This window comes from Somniosus microcephalus, unplaced genomic scaffold, assembly GCF_052327205.1.
Source record: "Somniosus microcephalus isolate GS21.2 unplaced genomic scaffold, FLI_Smic_1.0 unresolved_chr5, whole genome shotgun sequence".
Classification (NCBI taxonomy): domain Eukaryota; kingdom Metazoa; phylum Chordata; class Chondrichthyes; order Squaliformes; family Somniosidae; genus Somniosus; species Somniosus microcephalus.
The window spans coordinates 6,423,194-6,434,940 of record NW_028225183.1 but is presented as its reverse complement, the minus strand read 5'-3'; the positions used below and the strand labels follow the sequence as shown (position 1 = coordinate 6,434,940).

Sequence of the window (11,747 nt, the reverse complement as noted above, 5' to 3'; positions counted from 1 at the left end):
CGTCATTTGAAATGCAATAGAACATTGCAGTGGAATATCACTTCAAATATAATAGTGATTTGCAAGGCAATAGCACATTGCAATAGGATAGCGATTTGCAATATGATGGCATTTGCTGTGCAATAGAACATTGCAATCGAATTTTAATTTGCAATATTATATTCATTTGCAATGCAATAGGACTTTGTATTGGAATAGCACTTTGCAACATAGTAGTTGTTTGCACTGCAACAGAACATTGCAATTGAATATCAATGCAAAACAATCGGCATTTGAAATGCAACAGATCATTGGAATAGAATATTTCTTTACAACAGAATAGTCATTGCAGCGCAATGGAACATTGCAATGGAATAATACTTTGCAATATAATAGTCTTTTGCAATGCAATTGCAAACTGAAATGGAATATCGCCTTGCAATATAATCGCCATCTACAATGAATAACACATTGCAGTGGTATATCACTTTCCAATATAATAGCAATTTGCAGTGCAATAACATATTGCAATGGAATTTCAGTACAATACTTTCATCAGTTGCAGTGCAATAGAACATTGCAATGGCATATCAATTTGCAATATAATAATTATTGCAATGCAATGGAACATTGCAATGGAATATCTGTTTGCAATATAATAGTCATTAGCAATGCCATAGAACATTGCAATGCAACTTCACTTTGCAATATAATATTCTTTTGCAATGCAATAGACAGTGCAATGGAATTTTAACTTGCAATTTTATAATAATTTGCAATGCAATATCTCATTGCAATGGAATTGCAGTTTGCAACATAGTAGTCATTTACATTGCAGCAGATGAATGCAATGGAATATCACTGCAAAACAATCGTCATTTGCAATGCAATAGAACATTGCAATAGAATACGTCTTTATAACAGAATAGTCATTGCAGTGAAATGGAACATTGCAATGGAGTATCAGTTTGCAATATGAATGTCTTTTGCAATTCAATAGAACATTGCAATGAAATGTCACTTTGCAATATAATATTCATTTGCAATGCAATTGCACATTGCAATGGAATAACACTTTGCAATAAAATAGACATTTGCAGTACAATAGCACATAGCAATTGAATATCGTATTGTAATATGATCGTCATTTGCAATGCAAAAGCATATTGCAATTGAATATCGCTTGGAAATATGATCGTCATTTGCAATGCAATAGGACTTTACTATGGAACATCACTTTGCAATACAGCAGTCATTAGCAATATAATAGAACATTGAAATGGAATAACGCCTTGCAATATGATCGTCATTTGCAATGAAGAAAACTTTGCAATGGAATATCACTTTGCTATTTAAAAGGAATTTGCAATGCAATAGAACATTGCAAAGGAATTTCTCTGCAATAGTACCGTCAGTTGCAGTGCCATAGAACATTGCAATGGGGTTCGATTCGAATATTGAGAAAACACAGATGGAGGCGGAATTGAGGACAAGTTCAGAATTTATTAAAACAACCAAAAGACTTGTGCACAAGGGAGAGCCACCCAGCTTCCTCAAGCTAGGGGTGCACTCTCGAGGGACAAAGAGCGGTTCATTCAAGTTATACATTTCTATAAGCAACGCCCACCTACTACAGAATGGGGGTGTACATGTACAAATTGTGTCACAGCAGTTACTGTTTATTGGTTTATGTGGTTAGTCACTCAACTGACGTGCCCACCACTTGAACTCGGGCACCCTCTGACCATGCCAGTCACAGATGTTAGTCGTTTCATCCTACTCCCCACATTCCTGCTGTTATCTCTTCCCCGTTGTCGGCATAGTTTATAGTTTGAGAAAATATATTTTAACATTAACTGTCGATCAAACAGGATGGATACAGGCCGCAGTGATTCATGTACCCTGTGATTGGAACAATGTTCGTTGTTAATTGCACCCTTATCTCCTGGGTGGACAGGCTTTGTTTGGACAATGGCTCTACTGAGGCTGTGAACACAAACATTCCGAACTTTGATAAGTAAATGGCATCTTGCAGTCTGCAAATCTGCTTCAGTCAGCTAAACCTACACTATTGCTAAATAGGAGGTTAACATAGTCAAGTATCCCAGAATTCATTGGGAACAAGCTGAACCTTTCAGTTCCCCCATCCGAACCCCAGAAAAGGAGCTTAAAGCGGGGATGGAGAGTATGCTCTCTACGCTACGATAATCTGATAAGCTGCTGGGTTTATAGTATGCCAGAAATGCATATGCGTTTTCCCAGATCAAATAGCACGAATGATGAAGGTTTTCCTGTAACCACCCCCCCAATTTGTTCTATACTTCCCCCCCAGGCCTTTGGCTATTCCAGGTAGGCCGTACATTTGTTGCATATGGTATAGTGTGAATCCTGTCTGGGTGGCCACCCGTCGAGTCACCAGATATGCATCAGATGAGTAAAGTTAATATTTAGTCATTCCCTGATTCATTATATGATTGCTTCATTATTCATACACATGATTTTTCCAACAAGTTGTTAAAGTCATCATCTGAAACGCTTGGAGTAGGAGCAGTACAAGCATTACCAGTTTTAACCACTTGTTTTGCAATTTGTTTCGCCCGAGTCCGTTTACATTTCCTGCATGTCATACATAACAAGATCAGGACAATCACTAACTGCACCACGACTAATACATGTGAAATCAGTCGGATCCATGGATGGATCTGTATATTTCGTCCCCAGTCCCAAATGCCATCCACCCACGTGGTCACCCTGATCGCGTCGATGTCTTCAAATCCGTGTTCCGTTGTTGCAGAGTATATTACACCTTTTGGGAGATCCGTATCTCCTTCCGTAATTGCCTCAGGTGCTCGTGCAGTAGGGGTATAGGATACTCAAAGGTGTTGATGTAGTTCCACAATCCATACTTGATGTCTTCAGACACCTGAAGAGAGATAATATTAAACTGGTGTATGATCACCAACTCCTCATGTCCAATCCGTACTGGAACTGCTGGTGTGCAGCAGAACTCTGTACTGGGGATGTCGCAAGTTAGATTGGCATATTCAAACGTCTCCAAGTCGGTGTTACACAGTATTCACCTTTGCCGGCGTATGCCATCTGGGTTGGCTTTGAGGCTGCATCCAATGCCTCCATGGTGCAATGAATCTCCATGCCTGTGTTAATGAACCACATTGGGCTTGCGGGCTTTGGCTGATTGCATGCAGGCATATGATGATGGCATCTCTGGAGACACATCCTTCCAGCTTGGTACCCATCCAGTTTCATTTCACTATCACTGTGTAAGGTAACATATTGTTGTAAGATATATGTATGCCATCTTTTAGTATACAAATATTTTGTACCTGATATACCGCCCGCCCTTGTGCCTCCGGTGTCATCACTGGGACGACCAAAATGAAACCCAGCTCCCCAACCCCGTCCGGTTTGCATTCGACCTGCGTGGGATATACCCATACCATGGCTCGGAATTGGCAAACTCTCATATTGAGGCTACTTCATACGTGGCGTTGAGGTGGAGGCGGTGGCCGTGCAACAGTGGCTCAATGTAACTTAATTGACTTATCATAATTCGGTGAGAATTAGGAGCCGTCGGACGGGAATGTAAGAATACAGGTTGCACTGCCCTCCTTCAGAGGCAGGAGGGCCTCTAAAAGGGCTGAATATCCATTCGGGAATGTCCTCTAGTCCCTCACCAGCGGTTCCCAAAGAGCAGCTGTGTCGCAGAACCGGTGTATCTCCTCTGGCTGAGTAGGGTTAATAAAAGATTCTGAGTTCTGTTGGGATGTAGAACGAGGGGTCCGGTAGTCCTACCACAAAAGGGAGATAATCGGAACTCTAGAGTGAAGGGATGAGTTCCGAGGAAGGTTAGAGTTGTATAGTAGTGAGAGTTCGCAGAATCTCCGGTTAAGTCAATAAACTGGACCGTCGAAAGTTCAACAACCCCAGAAGTGGTGACAGTAATGAGGTCAGGCCCGCACATCTGTAAGAAAGAGACAGGTAAAATAGCGACCCGAAGAATCGACTTCGTCCTTCGAAATCCGGTCCGGATCAAATATAGGGGAGAAAAGACAGGTTATTATTTCGTTATTATTGCCTTTTAATCATAGGGTCCCCAAGAGATTGGCGAATATCTTCCCCGGGCTCCATCACCGGCTTGGACTGGCTCCAGTGTCTCTATCTTACATCAAATGTTTCCTGTAGGCAAACGGAGGTTCCTGTACTTAGGAGGATCTGGAAGGGCCCACCCCACCGGGGCTCAAAGGTACCTCGAACCGGTCGCTGAACCATCACCCACTGTCCTACCCGAGGGGGCGCTTCCTAAATTCCCCTTTGTATTTTGGCGTCATCTGCCTCCTGTAAGTGTTGAACCCGAAAGTGTCTATCCTGATTGGTCTCATTGATCAGGCATAGATATGTCAGGAGATTTGTCTGGAATTGGGAAGTGCCCCCATACCCTGAGGGGGTGCATCTTGGGGTAACACCATAGCTCGTCCAGTCATTAGTTCGAACGGGGTTAAGGCAGTGCCTTTGGTCGGCGTGGCTCGTATGCCCCAAGGAATGGAGGGGAGGAATGTGCCAACCCTTTCCGGTCTGTAAATTGTCCTCAGTAACAGACTGTTTTAAAGTACGGCTCATCCGTTGCACCATTCCTGAGGATTGTGGATGGTAAGGGATGTGGAACCGTTGTCGAACCCCCAGGAGGGCTAAAGCCTGTTTCATGGCCTTGCTGGTGAAGTGGGTTCCCTGGTCGGAATCTATCTGGTAAGGCACCCCCCATCGGGGAATGACTGCCGTCGCTAGGATTTTCGCAGCTGCTTCGGCTGTATTCCTCTTAGCGGGGAAGGCCTCGACCCAACGAGTAAAAAGGCCGATGACTACAAAGACATGGTTATACCCGCCGCTGGGGGGTAGGGGTCCTGCGAAATCCATTTGTAAGTACGTCCATGGTCCCCTGGGCCACCGGGCGTGCCCCCAAAGTATATGTATGCAACACCCGATTCCCGTTTGGAGGCAAGGTAGACATAGGCGCCCATACTCGTGGATCTCTCTGGCCATGCTGGGCCACCACCAGGTATCAGCTATAATGTAATATAACTTATACCCGCCCAAATGCGCAGGCTCGTGGTAAGATTGTATCAGGGTGCGTCAAATCGACATAGGAACCACGTACTGGGCCTCGTGACGCCAAAATCCACGTGGATCTTTGTACGCTCTCTCACGCACCCAAACTGTATATTCTCAGGGGGGTCGGAAAGGTACACGGTTTGTAACGTATCGTTCGGTATATCTTCAGTCAGGGAAGCCTTTTCAGTTCGTACTACTTCCTTTGGACTAAGGGCCATCACAGGGAGAGCCAATGCGACCCGTCGGGCGGCAAAATCGGCGGCTCAGTTACTCTGGATTTCGAGGGTGTCCCCTGCCTGTTGGGCGAGAATCTTAACTACCGCCCCCAACGTGGGGCCGTCCACTGCCTGAAGGATTTCGGCGATCGTGGAAGCATGTTTACTCGTGTTGCCTAAAGTACTCAAATATCCCCGCTGCTGCCACAGGCGGGAGTTGTCGTGGGCAACGGAGTGGACATATTGGCTGTCTGTACAGATATTGCCGGTTGTTCCTTCTGTCAATTGAAGGGCTCTAGTGAGGGCAGTGATTTCCACCAGCTGGATTCCTCCCATCCCCAGGGCCCACTGGGCGAGGGTCTGCCCTGATGGACCTACTACTGCTTATCCGGTGACCCGTCGGCCCTCGTGGTAATAACTGGACCCATCCACATACAGGTCTAGGCAGGCCTCGACTATGGGTTCGGTTAGGTGGGGTCCCTGACTATTGAGATGTAAGTTAGTGATGCAGTCATGGGAGTCCCTTCGTCGATTAGGAAGGATGCTGAGTTTGCTCGAGGGTCGGTTACCACCTCGATCCGAACCCCCCTACCGAATAAACAAGCCTCCCATCTCGCAAGTCTCTGGTTGGAAATAGTTTTCAGTCTACCTGCAAGAAGTTTCACGAGGCTGTGGCGGGAAGATGGTACCGGGCACGAGTAATATCCTACTGGTCGTATTCGATCCTTCTGGGAATGTCCCACTGCCGCACTATACGCCAGATTGCCCACCCAATTCCACAGGTGGAGTGGTTTAGCTGGGTTCGGGAGACCCATGGCAGCTGCGTTGGCCAAAGTTATTTTGACCATCTCAAAGGTTTCAACTGACTCTGGTGTCCAATTCAGCCTTGCCTCTCCCGGGGGCCCTCCATTTAGGAGGTCGTTTAGAGGGCTTGCCAATTCGGTGAAGTTGTCTACGTAGGTACGGCAATATTTAAACAATCCCATCACGCTTCGCAGGCCAGAGGCAGTGATCGGTCGCGGCATCTGCAAGAGTGCTTGAACCCTTTCGGGGGACAGGGCCCTACTCTCTGGCGAGATGATCTGAGCAAGGCAGGTAACCCGAGGAAGCCTAATTTGAGCTTTGATCGGATTCAGTTTGAACACTCCAGGACACATGTCAGGGCGTCCAGCTGAGCTGAACGTGAGGGACTACCAATGCGAATGTCATCTGCATATTGAAGACAGGCAGAATCTTGCATTCGGGTATCTGCTAATGCCGGCTGGAGAGCCTTCTCCAGGCTCTCGTGAAAAATAGTAGGTACATTGTGAAATCCCTGAGGCAACCAGGTCCAAGTATATTGGATGGACTGGACAGTGAAAGGGAAGTGCTCTTGTGATCCGGGATCCAAAGGACATATCCAAAATCCGTTTTGGATGTCCAGTGCCGTGAATATGGACAGGTCTGAGTGGACGCCGTTTAAAATAGTGGCGGGATTCGCCACTAAGCATGGCGCTTGGGATTGAACCGATTCAGTGCCGTATAATCAATGGTTATTCTCCAGGATCCATCTGGTTTCTGCATTGGCCATACCGGGCAGTTGGTGCGAGAGCGGGACTTTGTCACTATACTGGTTTCTAATAAGTCTACTGTTATTGACACAACGGCCCGTGGGGCTTGTGATCAAAGCGGGTATTGTCGGTGAGCCGCGTGGTAGGGTCCGTGGGCCCTAACAGGGTCCATCTCCGCTCTGCCACAGTCTAATTTGTGGGTGGCCCATGTGAGATGGTAAGCCTCGCAAACTCTCCCCCATGGGCCTTGCTCCACCCATGTGCACTTAAGCGGGCAGAGGTCTTGTACTCTGTATTGTCGGGCTTTATATTCCTGGAAGGGAAATCTCCAACCTTGTGGACCCCCTACTTCCATTAGATGTTCCCTTGGAGCAAATGTGCCTCTCTCTGATGGAGCATGTCTATACCTAAGAGCAGGCCCTCACTGTTGGGAGCTACCCACAAGGTGATCCACCAGGTATGAACCCCTGGCGACAGTTGCAGGGGAAGTAAAACACTCCGATGGAGAACCACCTTTCTCCACTAGCCCTGGTTATCTGAATGCTTTGATCTATGGTGGGAAATTCGGTGTCGTTTATCGACACCGAGACCCCCGTGTCTAAAATGGCACAGTGCTGCTGGCCATTTAGGCACGGATGTGTGGACCCCGGCTCCGCGGCCGCGGAAACAGACTCGCCCTAGTAGCTGGCGTGGAGGGCTCGGAGCAACTCCATCTCTTGGTTTGACAAACCTCTCTTGGGTTGTCCCTGAGGGCATGAAGCGGGTCGGTTCGAACTCTGCTCCTCTCTCCCTCCACACTATCGGTAACAGTCGGCCTGTTGATGCCTAGTGTGCCCACCATTCAAAGGGTGGTGTGGTAAGGCTTTTCCAATCCCTGGAGTAGACGATCTATAATCCGTGGGTCGTCGTGATTAGCGGGAATGTCATTTGCCTGGCCCCAATGTTCATACCAACCGATTGCTCGATCAATGTAGACATTGGGGTTTTCTCCGGGACTCTGGCGCAGGGCAGTGAGCCCCGTCCAGGTGGCGGTGCCGTTGCCCAGTCCGGTCTGAACCCAAGTATTCAAACCATCGAATTGGATCTCGTACTCCGTCGCCGTGACTGGGGCATTCATGGCATGATGTCCCAATGCCCCATAAACAGCAGAGGGACATTTCACCTCGATAATATATTTTATGTCTTGTATGGGTAAATTAAAGTGCAGAGCAACACTTCCTATTCGTGCCCAAACTTGAGGTTAGGATTGTGCCTTTTGAGTTCGGGAATGAGAACGATGACGCTGGATCTCTCCTGGGGCGTTAAAGACTGTGCCTCACCCATCGCACCCCGTCCACCTATCTCTGGGTATTGGGCACCTACCGCCTGATTAACTCGCACGGGGGCCACGGGATTGGATTTTTCGGCCCCAGACTGAAACAGTAAGGGGGGGTAGATACGAGTGTATTCGGGGGGCACGTGTGCTGGGTGATCTCGACTCGTCGAACCTCTATGGTCCCCAACGGGGGCTTGGGATTTAAGGTCGATGTATCTCGAGCCTCTTCTTGTAGAGCCTCGACAATGTCATTCCTTCATTTTAATTCGTGTAGGTTATCAGTCCCTGGTGGCTTGAGGTTGGACTTTGACTTTAGCCTCCTGCACGTGTCTCCAGGCCTCTTGTAACAGGGCCGTTCTCCCCCCCTTGCCCACGATGATGTGTCCCATCTGATCCATCCAACTAGCACGTAAAACCGCCCCGTAATTGGCTTGTTTGGCATCCTTCTGTTCCTCCCACCACTTTATTTGGTCAACTACTGGGATTCTTTCTTTCCACCCCTTTCTAATTATCTCACTTTGAAATTTCAAATTAGCCTCTCGGACCTGATTTACGACAGTGACACTGGTGGCCATAGCCGGAAAGTCCGCTGAAAGATGTCTCCGCTCGTCACCCATGTGACCCGCATTAATTGTTACGTATATTCTTATACTCTATCTTATAATTTATTGGCACAAATGTATCACCTTATAAACTAAAGCAGAAATATACATTTATGTCTAATCAATACTGTCAGTCCGTGGTCTCCATGAAGAAAAATTTACTATGTGGCTAATTTAATCCTGACTGGCCCATACATGGTTTTTAGCCACCCTGGTTAACGAGCGAGTCCTTGTTCCTCCTAGAAGCCTTACTCTGACTTATTTCCTTAGGACACGACGCAGTTCTCGCCTCAGCCGTCAATTCCAGTGCGTAAATCCTATGGTCCTTACCTGCAGTATCCCACTTTTGACACCAACTGTTAGATTCGAATTTGGAGAAACCACAGATGGAGACGGAATTGAGGATCAGTTCAGAAGTTATTAAAACAACTAAAATACTTGTACACAAGGGAGATCCGCTCAGCTTCCTCAAGCTAGGGATGCACTCTTAAAGGCCAAGTAGGCGGTTCATTCAACATATACAGTTCTATAAACAACGCCCAGCTACGACAGAATGGGGGCGTAAACGTACAAACAGTGTCACAACAATTACTCTTTATTGGTTTACGTGGTTAGTCACTCAACTGTCGGGCCCACCACTTGAACTCAAGTACCCTCCGACCATGCTAGTCACAGATGTTAGTGTTTCATCATACTCCCCACATTCCTGCTGTTATCTCTTCCCCGTTGTAGGCATAGTTTATTGTTTGAGTAACCATGTTCTTATCCTTAACTGTCGAACAAGCAGGGTGACTACAAAGGTCACCGTGATTCATGTATTCTGCGACTAGTACAATGTTGGTTGTTAATTTTACCCTTATTTCCTGGGAGGACCGACCGTGTTTAGAGAATGTCTCTACAGAGGGCTGTGAACACACATTCCGAAGTTTAATTAGTGAAGTGGAGTCTCGCAGTCTGCAAATGTGCAGGGCGGTTTATTCCATGTTATGACATTTTCTGCATGGGACTGTGCTAACCTTTCCCTTCAGTTGTTATTGAGAGGCAGATAAGATTTGCAGAATTTGATAATCTTTCTTTGTTTCCTTCTTCCCTCGTGCTCTCTCTTTTTTTAACAAGACAAAGACACATTTCAATCATCAGTTACCAGTTTCAGAACTAAATCAAATCAACGTGGTACCGTGGCCCAGTGGTCTAAGGCGCTGTATTTAAGTTCCAAAGGCGTGGACTCGAATTCTACGGCTGCCAGATGTTACTGCACCAACAATGTAGGGTAACCTATGGCCTATGCCATTCTAATCCTGTGACTGTGGGAGTCTGGCTCGGGAAGCAGATTGATTGTGACGACACGAATACCACCCCCTACCCCACCATCCATGTTAGGCCTGAAAAGTGTCTGTCAAAAGTTCGGAACAGGCGGGGAGGAAGTAACCATTCCGAGAGGTTTGTGTTTCTGAATACCTAATTCTTGTGGCTCTTCTTGACATTTCCCCATTCAATGTACAGACCCTCTCCTCAGTCTGCCCCTCGAGACATGTCACCACACATTTCTCTCCAGCTAATTTCAAAACATGTTCTATACACCCCCCTCATGGTTTGCCCTGGAGTCCCCAATACTGCGTCAATTGTAGCACTTTCTGAAATTCTACCCGTGTCATGTGTTTCGTCAAGAGAGACTGAGGGAATTAGGCAGATCAAGCGTCGCTGAGCCTATGTTGTACTGAAACAGGGGTTCGGTTCATGAAACAGTGCTACAGCATTCGGAATAGAGGGAGCTTATAGAGACCTGATGGGTTCCGCCGAATCAAAAGGGATGGAGGTGTTGACAGGCAGGACAGATAGAAAGTGGGGAGTGTTTAGCCTAGATGTGGAGGTTGTTCCTGTAGTTGTTCGATGGAGTTCCTTCAAGGATGTGATTCTGAATGCAATGGAGCAACGTGTTCCCATGAAAAGCAAAGGTACTGAATGTCATTACAGTCCAGCCTGGTTCAGCGGAACTAACAAACAATTCATCCAGAAGAGAAAAAAAGAATATAAGGTGCTGACGGTGAATGGCACCGAATTCAGGCGGTTGCAAAACAAGAGTGTAAAAACTGCAACAGAATGGCGAACAACAATTTCACATTGAACATGGCAAGTGAAGAGATGGGTAAAAATATTGCCAGAGGAAAGTTGGGACTTTATTCACAAAATGTTTTAAACCACTTACTTCTGTTGTGGTCCACAGAAGCTTTTGATAACGATGTAGTGGTTCGCATAAAGGAAAAGGTTGAGAACCGCTGCCTTAAAAAGAAGAAATGCCTCCCGGTCTCAGTCCAAAATGGCCGGCCCCTCACGGAGTGCTAGCAGCAGAGAGTGCCTTTTGAGAGTTTGGGTAAGTGAGAGAGTTGGGGTGTGAGGTGCTGTTTTTGTCTTGTTTTTGTCTTGTCTTTCCTGCCAGTCTCAGGATAAGCAGGCATCGCGGAGGCGGTGCAGCGAGGTGAGGTCCAGTCGAGACAGCCGGGAGCAGCAGTGGGTGTCGAGTCAGAGCAGCGATGTGAGGCAGCCTAAACAGGATCCACAGGCAACATTCCAAAGGGAGGTCAGAATTCAAAAGTGACATCACAGCTAAGCTGGTAGGTGATTGGCTGGTTAGTGATTACATTTGTTTTCCTTTTAAACCTATATAAGTTGGTAAGTTCATTTAAATAGAGGTTTGATATTCATCATCTGGAATCGTGGAAAAGGCAATTTAAAAATAATAATAATGAATTTAATTAATTACATAGAATGGCAGAGCAGGTGATGTGTTACTGCTGCAATATGAGGGAGCGGGTGGACACCATTGATGCTCACGGTGATCATATTTGCATTACGTGTTGGCTGCTCGAGGAACTCTGGCTTCGGGCTGAAGAACTGGAGTCCGAGCTTCAAACACTGCGACACATCAGGGAGGGGGAGAGTTACTTGGACTCTGTGTTCC

General features: G+C 46.7%; 1 pseudogene; it reads right to left on the bottom strand.

Moving 5' to 3' along the window:
* Positions 1-4,375: 4,375 nt before the first annotated feature.
* On the bottom strand, positions 4,376-8,761 carry LOC147087444 (uncharacterized; annotated as a pseudogene).
* Positions 8,762-11,747: the final 2,986 nt, after the last annotated feature.